Source organism: Crocuta crocuta, unplaced genomic scaffold (genome assembly GCF_008692635.1).
Source record: "Crocuta crocuta isolate KB4526 unplaced genomic scaffold, BGI_CrCroc_1.0 scaffold11, whole genome shotgun sequence".
Taxonomy (NCBI): domain Eukaryota; kingdom Metazoa; phylum Chordata; class Mammalia; order Carnivora; family Hyaenidae; genus Crocuta; species Crocuta crocuta.
This window is the reverse complement of record NW_027528624.1, coordinates 7,866,797-7,882,068: the sequence shown is the minus strand read 5'-3', so window position 1 is coordinate 7,882,068 and position 15,272 is coordinate 7,866,797. Positions and strand designations below refer to the sequence as shown.

Below are 15,272 nucleotides of genomic sequence, written 5' to 3'. Positions count from 1 at the left end.
CAGAAACTGCACATTAATATATTCTCGAAAAATGTATCTTTTCGGGACCTGGCAAGTGTGAGAACGAGGGATAAAATACGATTGTGTGAATGGTCCCTGGTGTCTGCAAGACAAATGGAATCTTGGTCCTATCAAGACATCTCAAAATCAAAAGACCCCAGGCTCTCTAGCCTGCCTCATCTGGGAACAGGGATATATCACTTTTTCCATTGTTACATTTTTTCACCCTCAATGACAGCTCCATGCCTTCTTGTCCTGATCTTTGCAATAATATGCAGCACCAATGGGGAAGAGAAACAAAAATCCCGGGCTTGAGAAGAGCTATGATGGGTTGGGAGCTGCAGGAGATTTGTTGTAGCTCAGGTCCTTCACTGTCTAGAGTATCCATGACCTGGCTTGCTACTTGTGAGCTGACAGAAGGGATGGTGATATCATGAATGGAAAGAAGCCAACAGACTCAGAATGCAGACCCAATACATTTATAGAGCAAAGGATACAGCATTTCCAGTAAAAGGTGCACATTCCCCGTGCCTTCAAGTCCTTATGAATGTACCCAACTTCCTATGATCACCTTGTAATTAAATGAGGGGCAACCAAGACCTTAGAGCAACCACCTTCTCCATTAGGGGTTTTTTATACTTCCCAGCTGTCTCCCAGCTTTCTGGAGTCTGCAGACACATACCTGCCTGTCCCTGGAAACAAGTAACTGGTAACCCTCCCACCATATTTCCAAGTGTCCACCGTAGATCTGGGTAAATCAAGTGTCCTGCGGTATCCCAAGTGAGAGGTCTCTCTCCAGTCTGCTCATGGACCACCCAGCCAACTAGGGATATAGGGGTCAGGAGTTGAATGTTCAGATGTTCTCTTGGAATTGACCTTGGAAAATGGATCCCAAAGGGAGGTTTATACAGACATCAATTTTATTTTATGTTCCTTGTATATTCATCGAATTTACTGTAGTCACACTAAAATTTTATTGAATACATATTTAATCCTAACCTTCTCAAGGATTTTTGTGTGTTTGAAGACATTTGAGAACACTATTTTGTACAATTAAAAAAATTGCTACATCATTCAGCTTCTAAAAGGTACAATGCTATTATCTATAATTTTTTTTTTTAATGTTTTATTTATTTCTAGGAGAGATACAGAGACAGCGTGAGCAGGGGAGGGCCAGAGAAAGAGGGTGTCACAGACTGAAACAGGCTCCAGGCTCCGAGCCGGCAGTCAGCACAGAGCCCGACGCGGGGCTCGAACCCACGAACCGCGAGATCATGACCTAAGCGAAAGTCGGACGCTTAACCGACTAAGCCACCCAGGCGCCCCATCTATAATTTTACATTGTAGCCTAACTTCTTAATAATATGTCATCTGTACTTTATTTTTTCTACATTATTGATGTTTTTCTAAATCTCTTTATTTTAGCCCATTGTCACATTGTACATATGTCTCCTAAAAATAGCAAATTATTAAATTTTGTACTTTAATGTTACCTAAGGCTTTTTCTTTATTTTAATACATTAGGCTATTCACATTTTTCGCCATTTAGTTTTATTTCTGTCATCTTATTTTTTGGCCCTTGGTTGTGGTTGTTGCTTTACATTTATTGTTTCTTTCTCTTTTGCAGGTTTTTTAAAATGTAGATTTTTTTTTTACTCACTTGTTCTTCTGCAATGATGTGAAAGATAAGAACACCCTGTTTAAATATTTTATTGTGGCTATCTCATGTCTTTTTCAAATGTTTTTAAACAAATTTATGTCACTTAGAGAAGCAAATTAAAAATCTCCTACTAACATTGTTGACATGCTAAACTTTTCCCTTGGAATTCTGTTGCTATGTTTCTTTGTATGGTTTGGGGCCACAATACCAACAACATTAACAACAACAATGGTAAAAAAAAAATTCCATGTTTCTGATATGGGAAACTATTGTAAATACTTATGTGTATCAGTTCTTTTGATCCTCATAACAACTCTAAGAGGTAAGGATTATCAGTATCTCAATTTTCAGCTGGATACACTGAGGCATTAAGAGGTTCAATAACTTGCCTAAGGTCTGCAGCTAGTAAGAGGGGTTGCTGGGATCTTAACCTAAGCCCTCTGGCTGCAGACATGACACTGCCTCTTAGGCTATGTTGTTAGGCATATTGAGATTCAGTATTATTATTATCTCCTGGTGATTGTTCCATTTATCCCGATGTCTCCATCCCCTTTATCATTACTAATGCAGGCTGTCTTAGTCTACTCAAACACTAATATTGCCGTAACTGGTTTGTCTACTGTATCTTTTTCTACCCACCTTCCTTTCTTCCTCTGACATTATGTTTTAACAGCATCTTTTCTGAGTAGCTTAAAGCTGCATTTGTTTCTTTTTTTTGTTCCTTCCCATTTCACAGTATGTCTTAAAATAATAAATATTGAGCACACACGATTTTTATTCTCAGAAGTTTTAAAAAGTAAGAAAGAAAAGCAATGGAATAAAGAATAAAAGAGAGACAGAGAGAAAGAAGCAATTAAGGGCAGAAAACTTGAATGAAAGGCTGAGGGAGAGAAATTGAGAAAGAAAAGATTACCTCTAGGTTTCTAACTACGAGATCACTGACCACAGCAGTTCATTTCTACCAGAAATTCTTTTCCTGTGAGTTCTTCTTCTGACCCATTTGTCAATTAGCTAGCATATCTGATATCATTGTAGATCTGTTGCCTTAATGGTATAATAACTTGCCGGTGTATTTTGAGGTCAGAAACTACTTGAAATAGTATAGATATTTCTCTGTTTTGTTACAGGGTGAATTTTTTGTATATAACTTTATTTACTGCTTGAATATCTTCTAGGGTTCTTCTTTTTATTATATTGTTTTGGGTGAAGAATGTGGCCTAGGCCTTGGGAAATCCTCTGAATTTCCATTTTCAAACAGGAGATATCATGTGTATTCTGTCTAATATGTCTGACTTTGCTTTGATGTACTTTTCTTTTTTTGAAGAGGCTTCTGCCAGCCTCACACCATTTTCACTTGTCCACGATAAAGGTGTCTATGCTTCCTCACTCCTGTTCTCTCTTCAGCCCACCTGTCTACCATTCCACTGCAGGTGTGTCTTCCCAGATCACCAGTGACCTTCACGTTGTCTAACCCTCAAGTCTCTTTTCTGTTCTCATTATATGACACACTTGACCCTGGGCCTCCTGACACCATACCGCTAGCATTGGGGGCCATCCTTGATTTCCTTCCTTCAAGTCTTGTATTCAGTCCATCATCTTCCAGTTGATTCTATCTCCAAGCAGATCCTGATTTCATCTCCTTTTCTGCCATTTTGCATACTCCCTGCTTAGTCTAAGCCATCAGCTCACTGCAACCAATAATTTCCTTGTCTCCACTTTTGCCTTCCTATTTCCATTCTCCACACTCCTGGGTCCTGATGTCTGGTTGTTCCTGACTCAAGACTCAACAGGGCCTCCCTGATCTGTCCCCCGGTGCTGCTGCTTCACACCATCCTTCTGCAAAACTGTCCCCTGGCACCATACAGACCAGCCTCATTTGTTGCTCCTTAGAGGCAGTCTTTAAAAGCTCTGTTCCCCTTCTCTCCAGACCTCTGGGCTGTTGGCAACTCCTTGTATCTAGATTTCAGTTCAGTGAGACCTTCTTTCCACTGCCGACCAACCCTGTTTGATTTGCTAGGTACACTTTATCATATACTCATTGCAGTTTTCCAAGTTGTTTTAAGTTCTGTCATTGCCTGAAAGGCATTTGAAAGGCACATAAGAAGTGAATACTCAAGAAGCATGTGTTGAATTTCAATTCTGACCTCTTGAATCTGTCCTCTGTGCTAACTCTTTGAAAGGAGACACAGCTAAGGGAAGAATGGCCAGATGATGAACGGCCATCTCTGGAGTCGAGACCAAGGACCACAGCAGAGTGTGTGGAGGGCCCGGTGTTGACCACTGGCCTCGTAGCCTGATGGGGCCTGTAGGTTTCCATGGGTTTATATTTTCTACAATGTTATCTATTCTACAAATAAAATGCTATGTTTCCCCCATGAGGACTACAGTGATTATTTACATTTTAGGAATTTTATGAGTATTTTAATAGGCAATCAGGATGGTTTGCTTCTTGGTGTTTCTATTTACCCTCATTTCACTAGAAATCATTCAGGGATTAATTTGCTATTGTTTATTTTTAAAATGTTGGAAGGAAAAGTTTCCATTTTCCACAGTATCATCAAACAAACATATTTACATATGTCTATAATTAATAGATTGATAATAATAAAATTCTTTTTAAAAAAATCTGGATGTTGAGAACAATGCAAGATGAAAACCAAAATTTATAAAAAAGATACATGAGGACATGGTGACTACTCTCCCTTAGGTTCTTCTAAATCAATAGTTTCTTTTGTTCATTTATATTTACAAAAGGCCATTTATGTACGCTTTATTTAGCAACAAACCTTTTCTTTAGTTATATAAAGAATTTTGGTCTGAGGACAATTAGTTTTAATGACATATTACACTTTATGTTCTTTAGTATTACTATAAAAATAGTAGTTTTCAAACTTTCACAAAACTTTGGAAACTTTCTTCAATAGTTGTTCAAGAAATCCAGAATTAAAAGAAAGGTGTTTGAAGTCCAACACAGAACATGGGTCATTTTAGATACACCAGGTAAAATTACATGGTAATATACTGATCGATGATTACTTGGACATTCATTCCAGAAACATCAATTAGTTTCACTCACAGAATCTCTCTCTTTAAAATTTATATATCATAACATTTTAAAGATCACACAGTACTCACAAGTTATCTCTAAATCTTAGAGTGACCTTTGGTCAAAAGCAATAAAATTCCAACTTTACCTGGTCTATCATAAATAACTTTTTATCCCTGTAACAAATGTGTAAGGTAGTAATGATATACTGAAAGGTCAGAAACACAATGAGGTTAATGATTTTCATTATAAACCCAAATTAGGAACTTATTCTTACACTTTCCACAGCTTTGCTTCAATTAGCAAATGAAATATAATTGGAAATACCTGTTATTACAACTCCTATAATAAGCACCAAGGATCTTGCTTAAAAATCACAAACTATTCTGAAAGAGTATAATTATCTATTAATATATTATTATTTCATTTGGACTTACTATAGCATTTCTAAAACAAAGCTTTAGCTCCACTGTTGCTTCTTGAGGAGGCTGTTGAGTTATTGAAAGAGGTTTTACAAGTTACACAGGCATTACGCACTCTCTTGTAGACCGTAGAAGTTAACATATTTCAAACATGGGTGTACTTTTTCAAATGCATGTCGATGTGGTTATGATGAATAACTGAAATAATGTTAAACTTTTTTCAATGATGCTGAATATACAATTAAAATTATGTATAGATACATGAATTTTTAATGCAAAATTAAGATTTCTTAGCATGAAAAATGCTCTTTAATGTCAAAAAAAGAAGACCTCACACAAGCCTAATGTGGATCCTTAAACTGCTACAAAGTCTAAAAGACACCAAAATGTGTTCAATGCAAAGTTGATTTCAGGAAATCCTCAGATGCTAGACCTAAAGACAAAACCCAAGGGTCACAGACGTAATGCCATGTGGCTCAAGAGAATATCAGATACAGACCAGATTGCAAGACTGGGACTGAGGTGTTGATGTCTCCAGAGTCAAGGCAAATGGGGCATTTGGTGAGATAAGGGATAAGCTGAGACTCCTGCCTGTAACCGGAACCCTAGAAGGGCTGCCTTTGTGAAAAGGGGACCAGAAAGTCTCTCCATATATTATGGAAACAGAAAGGAAGCTTGTGGAAAGAGAAAGAGAGCTTGATGTGTGACAAAACTTTTGATGGGAAAGATCTCCTCTGAGAGAGAGAAACCCAAAGGGAAATGCAAAGTCATGGAATTAAGGAAAAAAGATTGTTCACAGACCCTGGGAAGGAAACTTCTGGCGCCCAGAAGCAAACCAAAAGTGTTAAGACTTGTGCTATCTAGGTGCTTAGGGCTGCCCCAGAAAATGCAACCCCAGTAACACTTCCTTCCATGATGGTGAGGGAGCCAACCATAAGGAAGACTAAATAGGCCAGTGAGCATGGGAATGAGATCTGGAACTAGCAACTAGAAATTACAGACTAAATCTGAAGAGAATTTTTAAAAATGCTCAAAATGTAGAATATTTCTTTTTTTAGGAAAGAACTAAATAAAATTTCTGAAGACTATAAGAACATCATTAATGTAAGGATCCAGTCATTGGTTAATAGGTTGACCACAGATGAAAAGAGAAGGAGGGGTCTGGGTCACGGGACCTGGAAGGTCAACGCAGAGGCCGCATAGGAAGCCGCCCCCTCGGATGCTCCCACACATGACTCAGGGGAGTTCCAGGGAGACAGGAAAGGCAGTGTTTGGAGAAATCATGCCTGCACATCTTTTGTAATTGAAGAAAGATGTGCATCTTCAGACTGAAGGTGCAAATCTGGACACTTTTCAGAAAAACTATAAAATTCCAAAGTCAAAGAAAACATTTAAAAGCATCTAGAAACAAAAGACAGACTACATATAAATGATCAAATTTAAACTTGACATTACACTTCTCATTAACGAATTAGAAGCCACAAGACAGGGTAATACTCCCTCCACATACTGAAAGAACAATCTTTAGTGCCATACTTGGCTGAACCAGGATGCAAGGTAAAGGCAAACTAAATGGATCTGACCAAGATGGAGAGTTCTGTTTGTTTGTTGTTTTAACCCAGAGATCATCATCTGGACTGAAGAACAAGATGTACTAAAGAGTAGGGGCACCTGGGTGGCTCAGTCGGTTAAGCGTCCGACTTTGGCTCAGGTCATGATCTCACAGTTCCTGGGTTTGAGCCCTGCATTGGGCTCTGTGCTGACAGCTCAGAGCCTGGAGCCTGCTTCAGATTCTGTATCTCTCTGCCTCTCTGACAGATGCGGCAAAGCATTTGATGAAATCATTCATTAAAAAACAAAAACTTGGGGCATCTGGGTGGCTCAGTTGGTTGACCATTCAACTTCAGTTCAGGTCATGATCTCGCGGCTCATGGGTTTGAGAAAATACCCCCCGCCCCCACCATCGCTGGGCTCTGTGCTGACAGCTTGGAGCTTGGAGACTGCTTTGGATTCTGTCTCCCTCTCTCTGACCTTCTCTCTCTCTCTCTCTCTCAAAAATAAATAAACATTTAAAAAATTTAAAAACAAATAAAAACAACACAAAACTTACAGGTGAAACTTTGTGGTGAAACTTTAGGAACATTCTCATTAAGGTGAAATCCAGGGAAAGGAGATGAGGAGACTGTTATCATGTAAACATTGTACTGGACATTCTAGCTAATGAGGAAAATAAAATATGTATGGATATTGGCAAGGAAGAAACAAAACTCTTGTTATCTGAGGATGATTTAGTTACCTACATAGAATACCCAGAGAATCTACAAACAAGTTTAATTAGGAAGAAATTCAGAAAAATTACTGCATAAAAGATTAGCACACTAAAAATAATAGCATTCTCATAGGCCACTAAAAACTACATAGAAAATATTTTTTAAAATATTCACAATAGCAAGAAATGAAGCAAACAAACCCTTAAAGAGAACAGTCAATGCATAAGACGTTTATGGAGACGATGATGAAAGATTATTGATAAGCACAAATGGAAGGCTGACTCAGTGTTCTATGAACAAATGAGTATATTGACTATACTCCTGGATGGGCAGACTCAAACTTAAAAAGATGGTGAGTCTGTCCGGTTTAATTTTTTTTAATGTTTATTTATTTTTGAGAGAGAGAGAAAGACAGAATGTGAGTGGGGGAGGGGCAGAGAGAGGGAGACACAGAATCTGAAGCAGGTTTCAGGCTCTGAGTTGTCAGTACAGAGCCTGACGCAGGGGTTGAACCCATGAACCTCGAGATCATGACCTGAGCTGAAGTCGGATGCTCAAGCAACCGAGCCCCCCAGGAGCCCCAGAGTCTGTCCAATTTAATCTATGAAGCCTGGAGTGTCTTAGTGACATGTTGGGACCACATTCCAAGCAGTTGCAGAGTGAGGACTGGAGCTCAGTGCTTCCTTCCTTTGACCTGCTCACCTTTTTTTCAGCATCTTGATGGCTTGCTGCTTTACTACCAATACCAAAGGCTCTGTCTAGCTGAAAGGTATTAATTGCTGAGTAACAAATCTTGGGAATGGAGAATGGAGAATCAAATTATTTTATGGAATAACCTTATTTTAAGTTTCTGTCAAAAATGCTAACAAGACAGCTAAAGGTCAGTTGTAAGCACATCTCGAATTTATGCACACTTAACCTTTATTATCCAGGAATTGTATGTTCCTGACTGCAGCAGTTGGTGAGTGATACTTTCAAGTGTAATAAATAAGAAAGAAACAATCCCTTGTTCTATAGCTTTGAACATTCCCACCCTTTGTCACCTGCCATAAAGTTAAAGGATTTACTAAAAACTTAAAAATAGCATTTTTTAAACCAACAGGGCATAAAAGGGGCAAAATATGTACTAATATACATCTTCAAAGTTTCTCTTTCCTTTATCACATTTCTACATAATGCTAAAAACAGCATAATTTTGTCACAGGTAGAGAGAAGATACTTACATTTGGTGATAACAAGTGTTAATAATCGAATTGAGAAGCAAGAAATGGATGATAGACCTGGAAAGTTCTGCAGTTTTAGAAGCTGGGACAGAGTTAGAAACACATCACTTGTGGCGTTTACCACAATTACCACCAGTGCTAATTGCAAAACATGGCGTAAATTTATAAAAACAGTCCTTGAATTAGATAATGTACTGTGAACGTTAATACACTCAGCCAAAGGAGTAGAATTCAGGAGGTTTGGAAAGGATGAATTCAGGTGAAGTTAATGTCAGGAAGCAATTTTAGGAAAGAGATTGTTATGATGGCAATATTGACCGCCTCTTTTATCCACATACACTTTTTCTATGCATGTATTTTTCAGGGATTAGATACAAATTTATTAAAGTTCTTGAAACTCATGAGTTCTTATATTTCTTAGTCAATTTCACCTAAAAAACTAAAGCAAGAAATATAGTGAATAGCTTATGCTATAGTGCTGCGTCAAATGTCAGGGAGAGATGGGGATATTAGTGGGTAGGAAAAAGATGAGATATATGACTTTTCATAAATGAATAAATGAATTAGTGAGTCTGCTTTTACAGAGAGTAGCTTGGGTTTGGAATTAGGGAGATCAAGGTTCAAACCCATCACTTGCATGTACTGAGCTCCGTCACTTTCAAACTCTGTGATTAGTGGATAGTTACTGTGCTTTTCTGGGCCTTAGTTCACTTTTTGTAAACAGATAGCAAATTCCCAGGGTGATCACAAGGATTAAATGATATTAGTTCCCTCTCTAGTGTCTTAAAAAAATGATAGACTCACAAAAAATTAAGTAAAATTTCAAAGTAGTACCCGCTAAAATGCTAAATGAGAGGTACATCCCAAGGGTATATAGGAAAACGCCCTGGCTCAGAGGAACTGGAGATAATTAAGGGCTGGAGTGAACAGGAAAAGTTTCACTGGAGAGGTGGACCTTGCTGAGCCTTGCAAGGAGGGACGCAGCAACAACATGCAGGTGAGAACTGGGCACAACATCATCAAGAGAGAGTGCTTAGTTCAGTCATGGGTAATGTCGGGGAGGAGGAAGGCGCCTTCTGCCATCCACTGAACACTTCAGGCATAAGGAAAATGGGATGGTTTCCAAGTAAGGGGCTCACATGATTGAATACCATTTAGGAAGGAACAGCCTAGCGTTTATTCATCCTGCATAGCTGAAGCTTTATACACATCGGGCAGCATCTCCCTCCCAGTCCTTAGGGACCACCTTTCTCTTCTCTGCTTCTACATGTTTGACTATGTTAGATTCCTCCTATAAGTGGAATCATCCATTATTTGTCCCTCTGTGTCTGGCTTATTTCACTAGCATAGTTCCTCAAGTTTTCTCCATGTTGTCACATATGGTACGATTTCTCTCTTTTAGCTTTTTGAGAACCCTCCATATTGTTTTTCACAGCAGAGACACCGTTTTACATTCCCATCAAGAGCATACAGGGTTCTCTTTTCTCTACATGCTCCCCAACACGTGTTAGCTTTTGGTAATAGCTATCCTAACAGTCCTAACAGGTGTGAGGTGGTTTTTCTTATTGTGGTTTTTATTTGCATTTCCCTGATGATTAGTGATGTTGAGCACCTTTTCATATACCTGTTGACCATTGTAGGTCTTTCTTGGAGAAGTGTCTATTCAAGTCTTTTGCCCATCTTTAAATCAGGTTATTTGTTTCTTTACATTTGAGCTACAGGATTTCCTCATATATTTAAGGTAGTAACTCCTTATCAGATTTGCAAATATTGTCTCCTGTTCCATAGATTGCTTTTTCTTTTGTTGTTTCCTTTGCACTTCAGAAGCTATTTAGTTTTGATTTTTAGTTCCATTTGTCTATCTGTGCTTTGGTGTCATATCCAAGAAATCATTGTCAAGGTCAATGTTAAGAAGGCTTTCCGCTATGTTTTCTTCTAGAAGTTTTAAAGTTTCAAGTTTTATCTTTAAATCTTTAATCCAGTGTGTGTGTGTGTGTGTGTGTGTGTGTGTTAACAGAGTATAACCAGACTGTGGAATACAGGATAACTTAGAAAGAACAAAATACAGAAGTAAATGTCTAGGTGTAGAATCATCAGCTAACAGTATAGCAGAGGACCTGAATTGTGGTGTTGACCTAGAAAGTAGGTTGAAAACGACAGGAGAAGGAGAAGAAGAATGTCAGAATACTTTACAGGATTGGATGATACAGGATTGGATGATTGATGGGCCTGGGAGAATAAAGAACTTGATGGAATCTATGTCATGGCTTGGTTTCCAACATGGGAAGCAAGTGAAATGGCATTGGTGTTGCGAAGTGGCTGTATTACCGGCCATAAGTTCAGTTTCAGATGTAAACTGGGAGACTTCCAGATGGAGGCACCTAAAGATGTAAGATACGCATTTTGGGTTTTGGAAATAGGGTGGTACTGGTGACGTAATTTGCAGAGTCATTTCGGAAAGGCCATGGTCTCGTAATAGCATGAACCGAGCCTGCGAGGACTCCCCCATCAGGAAGACAGAAGAGACAGAGGACTTGGTGGGCAGGGAGCTAAGAGTGTCATGGAAGACAACTAGTGTTCATGGACTTTGCTCTAAGGATGATCATGGCTTGAATGCCCTGCTAACCTGTCACAGGGGAAACAAACGGTAATTATTGGAATATGAAAACTGACAAGGTATTTGAAATTGGGCATGTCAACAAGAACACAAGGCAGGTACTAATTGTTTTGTGGCAATATAAAACCAATTTTTTCCCCAGTAGCATAGGAAAATTTACAAAGGAATTTGAACCAATGCATGAAGAGAGAACTAGTGTCCCCGCTTAGAAATACCGTGTTTCTCTCTCCCATAAGCTTGCGTCATGCTACACCTAAGAATGGGCTGGCCAACCTTACGGTCTGTGACCCCAGTCTTCACTGCATGCAGCACTGCCAGAAGCAGGCAAGGAGACCTGGAAAGACCCTACTGTTAAAAATATCTCCACAGATTTATCAATTAAAGTTCGATTGAATTTCTTTTGAAAAACAAAATACCTTTTGGCATGCTTCATTTGCATGCTGTTTATATCCTGTGATAAAACTAAAATTAGAACATTGAATTGCTCCTCTCCAAGTGCTGAAAGAATTGGACTGTGTCACTGGTAAAAATGGAAAGAAAGGGAGGTAATTCGGGTGCCTGGAGCGTTCCGAGGAGGTGGTCATAGATGGAGGGAGCCGATGTGGAAGGTGTGAGGAGAGATACCACCAAACCACTAAAAGGCATGTCCATCAGCTTGGTCACATGTCAGCATGTGTCGGGCAAGTTGCTAACATGTGCTGTGGATTCTCAGTAAGGAGACAGTGCAAAGGGTCCTGGCTCCAGAGTCTTACTCCTCCCTCACTAGTGGATGGATGGGGCCAAGCCACTCAGGCCCTCTATGCCTCAGTTTCCTTCTCTGCAAAATAGGACAACAGTGCCTACCTACCTCTTAGGGAATGTTGTGAGCTAGAGCGTAAAAAAGGCTAAGAACAGTGCCTGGGTAATACAGGGAACAATAGATGTGAGCCATAAAACAGCCGCCAAAGAGCTCTCTTTGGTTTTCACTATTGAGTTACGTCTCTGCGAACTGCAGTTATCAGTCTACTTCCTCTAAGTTTACCACATTCTTTACATTTTGATTTGTTCCCTTTGTAGAGAGAAAAGGGGTCTTCTTTTGGCTATGCCAACATTTTCTTAAACAGTCTGGTCCTGCTGTCATTCTGTCTAAAGTGATTGAAGAACAGAGGTCATTTGTGAAGGACACAGAACACGGAGCCCAGAGAGCTCACAGGTTAAAGCAGGGCACACATCAACGTGGGCCAGTGGCTCAGGGGACTTTCAAGTAGGTCAGGATATCTTTATAGAGAACGACACCTTCTTTTTGAGTTTGCGTGGTAGAACAATAAATCAAGGGGATAAGAACATAAAATGCTGAAAATCTCATCTTTATTAAAGCGACATGGTACTTTGTAAAATGTATTCTATTTGAGTTTGACAATAAGATTGTTTATCAAATGAAAACAAGGGTACAAATTGGCTGGTTAAGTAAGAGCACATAAAATTATTGATACTGCATTTATCAGCTAAAACCTCTGCTAATTTTTTAATGAAAACTATTATCCATCTCATAGAATCTCTGCCTTGGCCTTGAGCCACATAACTAAGTGTACTGCTTTTGTAGAAAACGTGATATTTTAAAAATCAAGCTATTTTGACATTTGAGACTTGTATACCAACGACACATGGGAAAATATATATTCTGTACACCAGGCTGTAATTCTGGAAACAAGCATCATCTTAAATCACAACATCAAAGCCGAGTCTTGAAAATGTCGCAAAGCTTCCTTTGTCATGAGACAGAAGTTCTTAGTGTGGAGCACGAAGAGTATTTCTCTCAAGTCGGTGAAGGTTACAGAGAAAATTCAAAACCACATGGACTGAAAGGGTCATTCTCATGCCGCTCATTACACAATTTCGGGACGTGTATCTCTCTTCTTAAAATAAACCCTGCCTTTTCCACGTCTGCTATGACCATTTCTCTAGAGAAGATGAAGCATTGCTCCTTAGGATTTTCCCTGCAATCCTGCTCTATCTCTAAAGTTTTTGTACCTCCTGTTCTCTTTGCCCTCAGGCTCTCTGGACTTTGTGCTTACTGCCTTGTTACTAATTTCACGTGGCCACTTGTGCAGATAATGCGATGCCATCCTGTTTCAGCTGCAACAAAGTTTAGGACGATATGTGTGGATGTTCCCTGCGGGGAGGCGCTGTGTTTGGCTGACCTGGTATCACCTGCGTCCTCTGAGTCCGAAAGATCTGCTGAATGAATGGATTGGTTTTGGTGGGGGAGTAAATCAAGCACTCTAAGGTGATGGTTGCTGAATTCTTACATCATTGTAAACATACATGGTCAACTGAAGTACCTGATATGCAAAATATTTCAAGTTTATTAAGAACTTGGGATATATTAGGCAAATGGGAACCATTATTTTACTGCCACACTTAAAGGGATCTAATGGTGTTCAAGTGTTTTCAGTTTCCTTTGGGCCCAGCTCAGAAAGCCTCCTTGTTCTCTCGGGAGAAAGAAATCGTGGCTGCACTTCTGCATTTGCAGGGCCTCTAAAGGGCATTTGTTGTGCTTATATATTTGCTTACATTCTATCATCCTTACTAAATCGTGAGCTCTGGATGCCATGACCCAACCATTTTGTCTGGTCTGTCACATTTCTTCTTCATTCCTGGTGTGTAGGCCATTTGTATTTGTTGAACGACTGAATCAATTGGGCAGATTCTCAAATGATCCCTCCACATCAAGCTCTCTCCTGGTGTGTCCAGGCTTCTGAGTGCAGCCAGACTCTCCTTTAAAAAATTATTCTGTCTATTTTACTCGTCTTCCAAATGTCCTTTGCCAGGTGGATCCAGGGTATATCCTGAACTTATCGCTATGGTAAAGAATCTGTCCCCAAATTCCCTTTCCAGGTTAATGTTCTGACATTTTGCTCCCACAACCTAGGTTCCAATTATACCAAATACCTTACTCTTTGCCGAAAATGTCCTACTTTCATGGAGTACATTTCCATTTGGCTTATCTATGGTCATCTAATGGTAGTGAAGAGTGTAGATTTTGGAGCCTAAATCCCAATCCTGTCCTTGCCTCTGCCACTAAAGTACCTGCATGTCATTGGACAAGTCACGTCAAAGCCATTACAGTGCGGATGATAATAGCACATGCTTCAACTGTCTGTTGTAAATAATACATTAGTTTGTTCATGCAGACTATCTAGGACACTGTCAGGTGCATCATCATCATTATCATTATCACTTGGCTTTACTACAGTAGCATCGGACACATTGTAGTACAATCCTATGGTGACTATTAGAAGTGTGCTCAAATATTTACCCATTTAGTGATATGAACTAGATCACCTGCTGCCTTTTCGGTTGGAGTAGGGAAGCGGGAGGAAGGAGGAAGGTAAAGAGCAGGGAAGGGGCTATAGAAATAGGGAGGATGGGGAGATGGAGAACTGTCAGCATTAGAGCCCCAGAACCCCCCACTCAGAATGGAAGCCCTGTGTGTGTCTGTGGAGGTGCGCGTGCCTGTGTAGTTGCACATGGGTGTGGAGGTGCGTGTGGGTGTGCAGTTGCACGTGGGTGTGCTGTAAACAACTAGAGAGGGCTGGGGGACATTCTAGGGTGCATGAACATATTGGTAAATAATAGTGGTGCCTGCTGCATTTGTCTCCTTAGACACAGCCCAAGGAAGTTTCAAACCACAGTGGAGACTGGAAGTGACAGTCAAAGCTAGAGACAGGCTAGTAGACACAGGTGAATCTCAGCGGCACCCTTGTAAGCCAGGCACCAAGCTTCAGAAGCAACCATTAGGGGTGCCCGGGTGGCTCAGTTGGTTGAACATCCAACTCTTTCCACTCAGGTCGTGATCTATGACTCGTGAGTTCCAGCCCTTGCTTGGGATTCTCTCTCTCTCTGCTCCTCCCATGCTCATGCGCTCTCTCTCTCTTTCTCTCTCTCAAAAAAAAAAATTAATTAAAAAACATTAAAAAAAAAAAAAAAGAAGAAGAAGCCATGAAGCATCATCGGGGCCAAGAGAATAGCCAAGGACCAATTCCCACCGTGGA

The 15,272-nt window shown here is 39.9% G+C and overlaps 1 protein-coding gene across 3 annotated transcripts in view; it reads right to left on the bottom strand.

Moving 5' to 3' along the window:
• Positions 1-15,272, bottom strand: part of PACRG (parkin coregulated) — a 489,876-nt gene that overhangs the window by 226,735 nt on the left and 247,869 nt on the right. The window lies entirely within an intron of this gene.